We start from the raw sequence: 12,312 nt of genomic DNA, 5'->3' as shown, positions 1-12,312 counted from the left end.
TGTAACCAAATTGTTTGTTGGATCTCTTAGATGGCCATCTCCTAGAAAGGGCTGATAAAGATAGGAGCCTGCCAGTATCTTGACCATCTTCTATGTTACTTCGACACTTCACTTAACTGCCGTGTCGCGTGTCAGACACGTGTCGGTGTCCGACACGACACGACACTTCGACACTTCAATTTAGACCACAAAACATGAAAATTCACCCCAAATAGCCGTTTCCGACACGCCGACATATGTCGGACACCGACACGTGTCGGCGTGTCTGAGTAACACAGACCATCTTAACCATCATTGGTACACAGACTCGGATGTATTAGTTTATACACTCCCATGAAGAGGAAAGAAAATTTAGAAAAAATTTCTATGAAGTTGTGTTTAGTTATGAGTGTATTTACTGAATCGGCGACTCAGCGTAAGGACTTACCTTTTTTGTTCACTATCTCGTTATTCATTGGTCTCTTTTATCAGGTGGATCTAACTAATAAGGTTACTGAACAAGTGAGGTTGCTAGCAAAAGATGAAGATGAAAAACTTATAAAGACAAGCTCATATGATGTGATACCCCCATATGACCAAGCTAAAGCTCTGGGAAAGACCAATATTGATGTGGATAGGATAGCTGCTGGATTGCCTTGTGGCAGTGAAGGATTTCTTCTTATGTATGCTCGATGGAGAAAACTAGAACGAGACTTGTATAATGAACGGAAAGAGTAAGTTTCTGCATCGCAACTTGAGGTAGAGCCTATAGAGTTAATCGCTACGTTGCTTGCTTCTTGTTTAATGCTAGATAGTTAGGAACATGTACAAGGAGCTTGAACTCCTTAAGTATTGGCATGTGATGTTCTAGTTAACTCTTTCTTAACAATGACAAATTTTCTGTCATTAACTTCTCATCATAGTTCAATGACACCTTGAGCTTCTCGCAGAGATATGACATTACTCGGATACGGATGTATATGACTCGTGCAAGTAAGTACCGCGTTATGATTAGAAATTGAGGATTCAACTTGAATGAGCATGTTTTTATTTTTATTTTTTTTTGTTTCATTCAGTCACCTTTATATCTTGTGCAACATTTAACAACTAGGTTTGTATCTTAGATGTGTCACCCATTCGTAGTGAAGAGCTCTACTTGATTTATTCTTAGAAAAAGTGCTTCTAGATATACTTGTGAATTTCTGTGCATCATACGTGAGTGAGACGCTAATCCTTGGGAGTTGTTGCATTAAACTGACCCTAATATAATACAACAGCAGCAAAGTTTTGGTCTAAAAATGATTTGGTGTTGGTTACTATGAACTAGTCTAGATCCCGCGCATTGCAACGATATATATATATAACGTTTTTACTTTTAGTGTATTACTTACAAATTTATATTGGAACCACGTGAATTTTTTCGTATTTCGCCTCATTATATTTTGATTGAGAAAACAAATTTGATCAAAAAACTAATCATGACAATTGAAGTCATAAAATGTGTGTTCTATGAAAATATTTTCTAGAAACTCAAAACTAATGATTTCATTTTATAAATTTTCACAAATTCCTTTAACGAATTTTTTGGTCACAAAGCTAATAATATAAATTTATGTTTTTGTTTTATATGAAGTAAGTATGCGTCGAGTCATTTTGCTAATAATAACGTCTATGTTACTCATACTTGTTTACTCGTGTATCGGAGTATCTGATACGGCTATTTTGTGCGAAATTTTCAATATTTTGGTCTAAAATAAAGTATCAAAGTGTCGTATCGTATCCGACAAAATACGTAACGGATACGGAATACGACAACTAAGTGAAGTATCAGAGTAACAAAGAATAATGTCAGTAAAGAATGTCAGTGGATGGTTTACAATTTTTAGTTTATAGTTTTTACCAATTTTATTTTCCTTTAAGTAAAAGATGGTTTAGAGTTTAATGAAATTATTATAATTTAATGAAAGGACAGTAGTTTAATGAAGTAAATGAACTAAAATCTCATTTGTTCCTTATTTAAGTAAGTGCAATTTGGAGGGAAAAATTTTCAAGTTTTTTTACTCTTAGTATATAGGGGATTATAAAGTAAACAATGAATGAAGAGAAGAAAACAAAATAACAACACGCTAGAAAGATTGAAGAAAATAGTAGAAATAAATAGTTAATGTGAATGAAGGACTGGAAAAGGCATCAAATCTTGAAAGAAAAAAGGAGTGTGTGGACAAGGCCCTCGGGAACTGCGTCCGCGGGATCCACACTAGGCATAATCGACTCGAGGTTCTTTCGAATCGAATTAAGACAAATTAGAGTCGCCACCAAGTTTTTTGGGAACTTGGAACCGTTCAAGTCAACTTTACACCTTTCATCGAAAAGCATAAAGCCAATCGACTACGAGTGATTAAAGATAAAGACTTGTACCCTATATCACTCGATTTGAATGACTCTCGTAATCCAATGGTATTTAGACGGATCCACAAACCATAGATCTTGAGTAAGGGGTGAGGGTACGTGTTGGGAAGCCCATAAGGACACCCAACCCCGCCCGTCAATAACGGCCTCTACTAAGTCAAGTATGGATTTCAAACAAGGTCATAGCTACTACGATATATGATATGCAAACATCGTTTTAAACCCTAACATGTGACAACAATTTCTATGTCGTTTTAGATGCAACTAAACTAACTTTGTCAAAGTTGTAATTTAGCATGTGGGTTGATCGATCTAACAACATACAAAACAAAGCAAACAAGGCTTAAGAGGGAATGGGGGAGCCGTTGGGATCTACCTATTACAAACCAGGCATTTCATGCCGACACAACAATAAATTAAAGATACAACTCGATCTAAATACAAAGCTATACACACGACGCAATACATGGCCATTTGGCCTAGAAAACCGTGCACAAGAGGGGTGGCCCACGGCTTACATGACTCACGGCCTTGGGTCACTCCTCGTAATGTATGCTTTCACTCAATCTCATCGAATTAGACATAGGGCCGCACACCAAAGCATGCATTAGCATAAATCGGGCCATGTTGCTTTAAACAACATGCGATTTACTACGCTCTTACAAGCATTGGGGCACAACCATCTAACCAAACAAGACTAAGGTTTTTGAAAGAGGTTTTGACTCGACAAAAGAAAACTAACTTGAAAATTACAACCAAACCAACAAACACGACTCGATAACAAAGTAATTACAAGATACGAAATAACGAGATAAAGATGAGAGAAAAACGAGAAAAGGGACTACAAGGACACGGCCAAACACGGCCCACACGATCTAGCATACCCTAATTCTTAGTTTAGATTCATTAGGTTAGATCGATGATTGCGAAACGGGTTAGGAACGAATTAGAAAACAAGTTAGAAACGACGTTGATCGATTGAAAAGAGGTCTTGCAATTGTGTATTCTACACGGCTCAAAAGGGGTCAAATTAGGTCAAGTTCGCTAATTAATTTAACTCATCGAGTGTTAATAAGAAGGTGCTAATCACGCACTCTTATACTAGCGAGAAATTAGGTGAAAGAGAGAGATGCGTTCATTAAGTTACAGAATTATTAGTTGATTTTTAAAGCTTTGTCGATGTACCCTAAAGTGTCTAATTAGGTTATTAAATTGATCTAATGTCATCTAAATAAGTCATATGTTAACAATCAGAGGTCATACTAACATGCAACGGGTCCTAAGGTGGGTCGAATTGCACGAGAGAAGAGGAGATGTCAAAAGCGAAGAACGAAGTTAAAATCGTTTTATTAATGCCCTACCTTGAACACGAGGATATGTAAATGAGACGGGGGTGTACGACCGACTGATGTAGCGGTTTCTTTTCCCATCTCAAGTCAACGCGGGTGTTCATGGTGGTACTTTAACTCATACTCGGACTAAACTAGTTTCATAGTTAATTTAAACGATAAATAAAAAGCGATAAACAAACAAAACAAACTATAAAAGAACAAACATAAAAACGAAATAAAAAAGGGAGAAAGAGGAGGATTTGATGCACCCTCAACCTACATGTATCGTTGACACCGTCTTGGGTCGTAATCGATGGTAGATTTTATCTCGAGAGGCCGTCGTCGACGAAGAAACAAAGCAAACACGCGTTTTTGGCAAATCTGGACAGCAACTTTCAAACAATGATTTCTCCCTCGTTTCACGATGAAAATTCGATTTAAAAGATGTTTTGAAAACTAGAAAGAGAGGAGAACAGAAATCTTAAAGCAACCCCTGCTCGTTTTGAGTTATTGGGCACGAAAAACGAGCACAAACAGAACTGGACAGACAGGAACAAACCGCGAAAACAGAGTGTATAACACTCTATTTTTCGAGGGATTTCGTGTACTCTCAAGGGCAATTTGGCTCGTAAATCTTTGTCTAATGTGTAGATGGATGTTATATGGTTAATTAGGAACAATAAACTCGAGTTTTGATGGAGGTTTGAAGGAGGAACGAATTGTTTTTCGAAGAGGACACACAAACTGTTTCAGTTTGAATGTCGGTTTTGTGGAGGATTTTTGAGAGGCAATTAGGGTTTGTTTCTGAGGTTTAAAGCTTGTGAGTGAAGATAGGATGTATGGAGAACTTAGAGGAATGAATGTATGATGAAGGGGTGGTATTTATAAGGAGTTAAAGTAGGGTAAAAGAGAGGGAGAGGCAGTCGGGCCTGCTCACGCATAGCTGCTGTCCAGCAGCTTTTGTGAGGGTTTGAGAGGGGTTTTCTTGGTGATTAAGCTAGGGTAATATGGGTAGGATACTAGGGTATGGGTTAGGGTTAATGGGTACGGGTTTTGGTGGTATTTGGAGCGGGTTTTGGGCTCGGGAATTGGCACGCAAAACAGGGGGGCTGTTTGTATGCGCGGGCTGGTTGGGGGGTGTTTGGGGATGGAATTTGGGCCGTGGATAGGGGGTTCGAACAAGGGTGGATGGGTAGAGGCTTAGGTTGGTTAGTGTACTCGATATTCGTGCCAACTCGCAAAGAAAACGGGCCCAAAAACCGAGCTAAAATCGAGCTCAAAAACATGCTTCTAAAACGAGTTTTCTTCGCTTTTAAAATCGATTTTTCAAATCAATTAACACATTAAAATAAATGATTTTTCAAATCAAATATATTCATAAAATGATTTTTCAAATCAATTATTTATTTTATTTTCAATAAAATAAACTTGGGAAAATAAATTCAAAATAAAATAAAATAAATTGAATTCACCTAAAAAACCATAATTTAAATATCATTTAAATTAATAAAATGAACTCACTAAAAAAAAACATTAATTTAAATATCATTTAAAATAATAAAATGAATTCACTTAAAAAAACATTAATTTAAATATCATTTAAATTAATAAAATACTTCATCGACGACGCCCATTCTACATCGTAAAACGAGCTCCAAATAATGACAGTGACAACTAAAGAATACATGTGTCCTATCATCATCGGGTGTTTGTCGGGTTCTCTATAAATTCCAATATCGACGGATACGTGTATCTACAGAGCCCCACTTTGACCGAGGCTTGGACAAGGCGAAAGTCAAAGTATACCCCATGTCCCTCTCGACCTGAGGATTCTTCGGGTCGTTTATAGTCCAGTAGACTTGCGTATATAAGCTCGCCACCATAAGAAGAGATCATACCAAACTTTGGCTGGGACCGACTCTTGCTTCATGTTGCGTCGAATTATCATCGTTGGTCGTCGACCCATAAATTGAATATATGGTGGATTGAGCCTTATCCTTAGGCGCCTACGTATCCGTTTCGACGGAATCAAACCCGCGTCGTAGTTCGGCAAGAATCGCCGACACATGCCCAAAGTTTATCATCTGGGCGTTTGTCCAAAATTCGTCATCTCACGACAATTTGCCCAAAATTTATCATCTCACTGGCACTTGTCCGAAATTCATCTCGTTGAAACTTGCCCTAAGCTTATCATCTCGCAGCAGTGTCCAAATGGGACGGGACTTTCCGAGGAGGTTGCCGCCGCTTTCATCATTTGCTTTCAGCCACGGAATTCTTCCATTTCATACTCTTGTATCGAATTGAATTCTTGGTGGATGTCATCCTTTACATCTTGATAATGGTCTCTCAAGCCAACCGGCTTGAGCCCCCTGATTAGAATGGCTCTAAAGTCGAAGACTTTAGAGCCCCCAGTTGAAGCATATCCTGCTATATTTGAAACACAAAAACGTACTAGCAATAACCATCACATAAGCACATTTGGATCATCGATCTTAAAATTGGATTATATGAAAGATTGGGTCATCGACCCGAAAATTGAATTTGAAAATTTTGAATAATTGGGCCATCGACCCGAATTTTGAATTTGACATCACTTGGTATGTTGGGTCATCGACCCTTTAAAAATTGAATTTGAAATTTTGAATTTCGAAAGATTGGGGTCATCGACCCGAATAGATTCCACTACTTGGATCATCTATCCATAATTCGCAAAAAGTTTTTTTCGGATTTTTGGAATTTTGAAATTTTGAATTTTTTTGAAATTGAACCTTGATGGGTGAGCATGAAATACGACTCAGACACTCCGTATGACCCGTAAACCCCGTGGGCGTAGCCCGCTACTGTAAAACAAAAAAGGAAAATAAAACCGCAAGTGTGCACGGGTTTTAATTCAATTATTGACTTGTTGGGGGTAGAAAGGTAAATTGGCCGTTCTGGCGCCAAAAGATGGCAAATGGGAATCACAAGGTCGTCGACTTGGGATGTAGATATCGTATGTCATGGGCGTGCTCCCGAGGGCACACGGGAATCAAGATCACTTGGCATTGACAAGGTGGATTAAAATCACAGAGCAACAACGTTGGCATCGCCTGACACTAAACACAGACTGATCTTATGAAAGCATTTAGACATCACACATCACTCTTGTTGGAACATTCTGTCACTCTTCTCCTCGCCTCCTTTCTTTTCAGCGAGTTTTCATCATTTCTTGCCACCGCCTTCTTTCTTTTCAGCGGGCTCTTACTATTTTTTCTTCCACGCCTTCTTTCTTTTCAGCGGGTTTTTCATATTTTTTGTTCCCAACATAAACCCACATCTATGTGACTCAGCATCTTTGCCTAAAGCATTAGATAAAGCTCATTCCGAGACTTGACACTACTTATCTGAATCTATATCCTTATCCTAGCCTACATCGAGTACTAAGACCAACTCAAACAAAGGTGGCTTCATTTGGACTTGGTTAAAACCCGTAAGAAACCGACAAGATGACAACTTGGATGATGGGTGGATTGAATCCCTTATTCTGAAGGACTGCCTACGTATTCGCGTGGAGCGAAATCAAATCCGTCGTAGTTCGATCTTGGTGCATAAACATGGCATTTTGATTGTGTGTACACACTCGAAGGTTTCACCTAAGGTATCATGTCATATCCCATTCTAGCCTGTAAAGTACCGTTAAATCCCGTGTTTGGGGTTAGGTGTAAAAGGCTTGGATCTTTTGGGATATGGAGCTTGGTAATAACAAGTTGGAATGGTTAAGCATCATTCTGAAGGTTTGTTTTGTGGTGCTAAGGCCAAGGGCTATGGCTGCTGATGTGGTTGGAATAGGTGTCTCGGGTTTGATGAACCACGAGTGCAAATGGGTTGAAAAATGATGTGGGTTCAAATTTCCATGTCTGGACCCTAAAGGCTGGGTGTAACAACACAAGCGGAATAATTCTCAAAATTCCCGACTATCCCTTTGTAACTGTCTCAGGAAGGACTTAGAGGGTAAAGAGGTTACTAATTAAGCTTTTGGGCTTCGCCCATTGAACCTCAACTATGGGTACTTGACTTGAATTCTGGCTTCCGTAACTTCGACATTCAACCAAAAAGCATTCCTTAATAACTTCAACATTTTTTTTTCTTTTTTCTTTTTTTCTTTCATCTTTTTTCATTTTTCTTTTTTTTTTTCATTTTTCCAATTTTTCTCTTTTTCTCATTTTTTATTCTTTTTCATCTTTTTTCTCTCTTTGAAAATGATCTTCTATTCATTCTCTTAGTCATAAATGGACACACCTTGAAAACTGGGCTTCGCCAACTAATTTGGGTAGGAACTAACAATTCCTTGTTAGAACGGGTTGATATCTTCTCTCTTCGAGATGGGATGATTTTGTTGGGGAAAAGGCTTGCCTTCCATCATCGATAGGGGAAACAAGGAGCTAGTTAGGGTTCGTCATAGAATCATCTGAAAGCTTGTCATAAGCACTGGTTCTGATGGAGGTTTTCTACCGCCAGACATGGAATAGGTAAAGGAATCAAACACGGGATCCTATTGTACCTTACATTTTGAAACGGGACATATTTCCACCCCAGGGATGCCTTTGAGTGTGTTGTGCGTTTTATCATGCTTTCAGAATGATGGAGGATTGGAAACAAGGCATATTGGGAAACGAAACTGCAACTTTTTATTGGAATGGCAAAAGCTTAACAGACTCGAAAGAACGATTCCTAGGACACACCTTAGGTCATCGCGGAACAAACGACTCAAATTCAAAAAAAAGAAAGTTCTAGACTCGACTCGACTAAGATAAGAAAACAGATCCCGACTCATAATTTTCAAATCTGGTCTTGAGCTTTCTCTTGTTCAGCTGTCAGCTTAGATGCCCGGCTCTGGTCCTTGATCCCTTTGATGGTCTGCCTCCATCCCGAGGTAGTCCTCTGAGGATCTACGCCAGTGATGAAGGTTGGTGAGCCGAATTGTCTTTTATTAACTTCGTTAATGAGAGGAGTACGTTCTAGAGCAAGACTCCCGACTTGAATTTCATTCTTCGGGTTTGGCAAGAATTCAAGGCAATCCGCAAATATTTTCCCGATAAACACCCCTTTCAAGTGACATGGGTGGATAAGATGGGAGTAATCGACATTGTCTTCGACAGAAACAAAGTTAGAGTGATCGCCAAATGGATTGGTGATGTTATTGGGTTTAACAGTCGGGATCGGGAGTGTTCCATTCTCGATCATGTCTTGAATTTCGTGCTTCAGTCGATAGCACCTTTCAGTATCATGGCCTTTCCCTTGATGAAAGGCACAATAGGCATTTGGTTTATACCATTTACCTTGTTGATCAGCAGGAGGGTCCGGAGTTGGACCAATGGGCTTCAGCTTTCCTTGGGCCATGAGCCTTTGGAGAGCGTATGTATAAGTGCACCCGATATCGGTGAATACCCTTGGAGCTTGGCGCGGAGGCCTTTTTGACTGTCCATCTAAGAGATTGACAGTTTCAACAAAGTGGGCCGCTTCTGGTGCTTTTGCTTTAGATGACGAGGCCCCTTGGTATCCTTTTGGCCTTTCAGCCTCTGCCCTTATGACATCATCTTCTACCTTTATCCCGATTCTTATCAATTCTTTGAAAGAGCCAAAATTCTGGTATTTCAGAGCATTGCGGTAAACAGGTCGTAGATTCTTTACGAACTTATCTACCATTTCAACTTCATCAGGCTTCTTGGCTAGTTTCACGCTTTCAGCGCGCCATCTTGCAAGGAATTCAGTAAAGCCTTCTTTATCTTTCTGGGTCATAACCTCTAACGTCCTTATATTGGTCTGAATCTCGACATTATCAGCATAGTGCTTACAAAACTCCACCGTGATATCTTCGAAGGTGGGGAAGTTCTTAAGGTCAAGATTATAGAACCACGCCTTCGGGTGTTCATCCAGAGATTGGGCAAAAATTTCAGAGAGCATGTCAGCAGGTACTCCCTTCAGTGCTAAGTACCCTTTATAGGCCTTAACATGGTGGATCGGATCTTCTGCCCCTTGAACTTTGGGATGTCGGTGAGTACCATGTTCGTGGGCAACTTATCCTGGAATCGGGGCATAGGCCCTAGCATTCTCATAGTGAATGTTCTTCCCCTTGGAGAGTTTCAAACGGTCTTCGATGAACTTGAACCGTTTCTCCGGATCGATCGAGGTGGAGGGGAATCTTCACCCAGCTTAGATTCGATTGCATCCATTCGGGTCATCATGAGGTTCACGGCCTCAGTGAGCTTGTTAACAGCATCTTCCATTGCTTGACGTCGGGTTTTTGGCGGCCTTTCTACAAGAAAACCCCGTGCTGAGTCAATATTTAAAGTAAGAGCCCCTGCACACTTAAGGACACGACCCCAACTTGACTCAAACAAAGACTCGACTTGAGATTGATTAAACAAGGGTTCGACTCACGGTTTGATTTAGACATCGGTTCACTTTAGACTCGACAAAACGACATGACTCAAACTGTTATAAATCGGCTATAAACCGGACTCGGTGTGGCCAAGCCCGTGATTGGACTAACATAGCCCATAGGTTCGGGTGAAACGCCCTAAATGGCCTAGCTTGGGCGTTTTTGTGGACTATCCTAGACCAAAAGGTCGACCAACATGACTCAAGGCCCAAGAGGTGAGCTTGGGTGACCCAACAAGGTCGTGTTCTAGACTCTTAGAACGAAACACACCCGGCCTAACACGGCCATGACCTGGACACGACTTGACGCATTTCATTCTTGGTTGAGGTTCGAGAGGCATTTTGGATTGGTTTTGAAAAACGAAAGATTGATTCGAAAATGAGATTTGAAATGGGCGGCATGCCGGCTATAAAAGCTCATTTTGGGCCGAAAATTCTAGTCCTATTTGGGCAGCATTCCACGTTTTTAAAACCATGCTATTTTGAAAGTAAGTTGTTCAAAAGTTCGGTTTTGAAATGGACATGGAAAATTTTGAAAAGACTCGGGAAAACACCTTGCACATTGTCGTTCTCATGTTATAAGGATGTATGCTCCTAGACATCTCTAAGTCTCGGCAAGTCTTCTACAAGGAGGTCTATGCCCTCCATCCTTTTGCGGTCTTATAGAGAAAGGTGTCTTAAGGTAGAGTACCTAGAAGATCGTCCCCACCATCAAGAACCACGCGAGGTGAAGTGGAAGCGAGCAATGTGCAGCTTCCTAGCATAGTGGGACGTCGCCCCCCACGCATCACGAAGAAACGCTGGGACGGCCCGGGCAAGTCCTTAAGGGTTTATGCATGAATCGTAGCACTATGAGTAATGTTTTACTTTCCAACACTTTCTTTTCAAGTTTCACCTCGGAGGAAAAGACCCTAGAAACAAAGTGTAACTAGTCCTCTTTTCCCCAGTGAGTCGCCAAATCAGTGGACAAGGCCCTCGAATCTGCGTCCGCGGGATCCACACTAGGCATAATCGACTCGAGGTTCTTTCGAATCGAATTAAGACAAATTAGAGTCGCCACCAAGTTTTTTGGGAACTTGGAACCGTTCAAGTCAACTTTACACCTTTCATCGAAAAGCATAAAGCCAATCGACTACGAGTGATTAAAGATAAAGACTTGTACCCTATATCACTCGATTTGAATGACTCTCGTAATCCAATGGTATTTAGACGGATCCACAAACCATAGATCTTGAGTAAGGGGTGAGGGTACGTGTTGGGAAGCCCATAAGGACACCCAACCCCGCCCGTCAATAACGGCCTCTACTAAGTCAAGTATGGATTTCAAACAAGGTCATAGCTACTACGATATATGATATGCAAACATCGTTTTAAACCCTAACATGTGACAACAATTTCTATGTCGTTTTAGATGCAACTAAACTAACTTTGTCAAAGTTGTAATTTAGCATGTGGGTTGATCGATCTAACAACATACAAAACAAAGCAAACAAGGCTTAAGGGGGAATGGGGAGCCGTTGGGATCTACCTATTACAAACCAGGCATTTCATGCCGACACAACAATAAATTAAAGATACAACTCGATCTAAATACAAAGCTATACACACGACGCAATACACGGCCATTTGGCCTAGAAAACCGTGCACAAGAGGGGTGGCCCACGGCTTACATGACTCACGGCCTTGGGTCACTCCTCGTAATGTATGCTTTCACTCAATCTCATCGAATTAGACATAGGGCCGCACACCAAAGCATGCATTAGCATAAATCGGGCCATGTTGCTTTAAACAACATGCGATTTACTACGCTCTTACAAGCATTGGGGCACAACCATCTAACCAAACAAGACTAAGGTTTTTGAAAGAGGTTTTGACTCGACAAAAGAAAACTAACTTGAAAATTACAACCAAACCAACAAACACGACTCGATAACAAAGTAATTACAAGATACGAAATAACGAGATAAAGATGAGAAAAAAACGAGAAAAGGGACTACAAGGACACGGCCAAACACGGCCCACACGATCTAGCATACCCTAATTCTTAGGTTAGATTCATTAGGTTAGATCGATGATTGCGAAACGGGTTAGGAACGAATTAGAAAACAAGTTAGAAACGACGTTGATCGATTGAAAAGAGGTCTTGCAATTGTGTATTCTACACGGCTCAAAA

At 40.3% G+C, this 12,312-nt stretch overlaps 1 pseudogene; it reads left to right on the top strand.

Annotated features, from left to right (window-relative positions):
- Positions 1-12,312, top strand: part of LOC141637240 (inositol hexakisphosphate and diphosphoinositol-pentakisphosphate kinase VIP2-like) — a 43,605-nt pseudogene that overhangs the window by 23,508 nt on the left and 7,785 nt on the right.

This window comes from Silene latifolia, unplaced genomic scaffold (genome assembly GCF_048544455.1).
Source record: "Silene latifolia isolate original U9 population unplaced genomic scaffold, ASM4854445v1 chrun_scaffold_16, whole genome shotgun sequence".
Classification (NCBI taxonomy): Eukaryota; Viridiplantae; Streptophyta; class Magnoliopsida; order Caryophyllales; family Caryophyllaceae; genus Silene; species Silene latifolia.
Note: the sequence above shows the minus strand (reverse complement) of the source record. Positions and strands in the feature narration are given on the sequence as shown.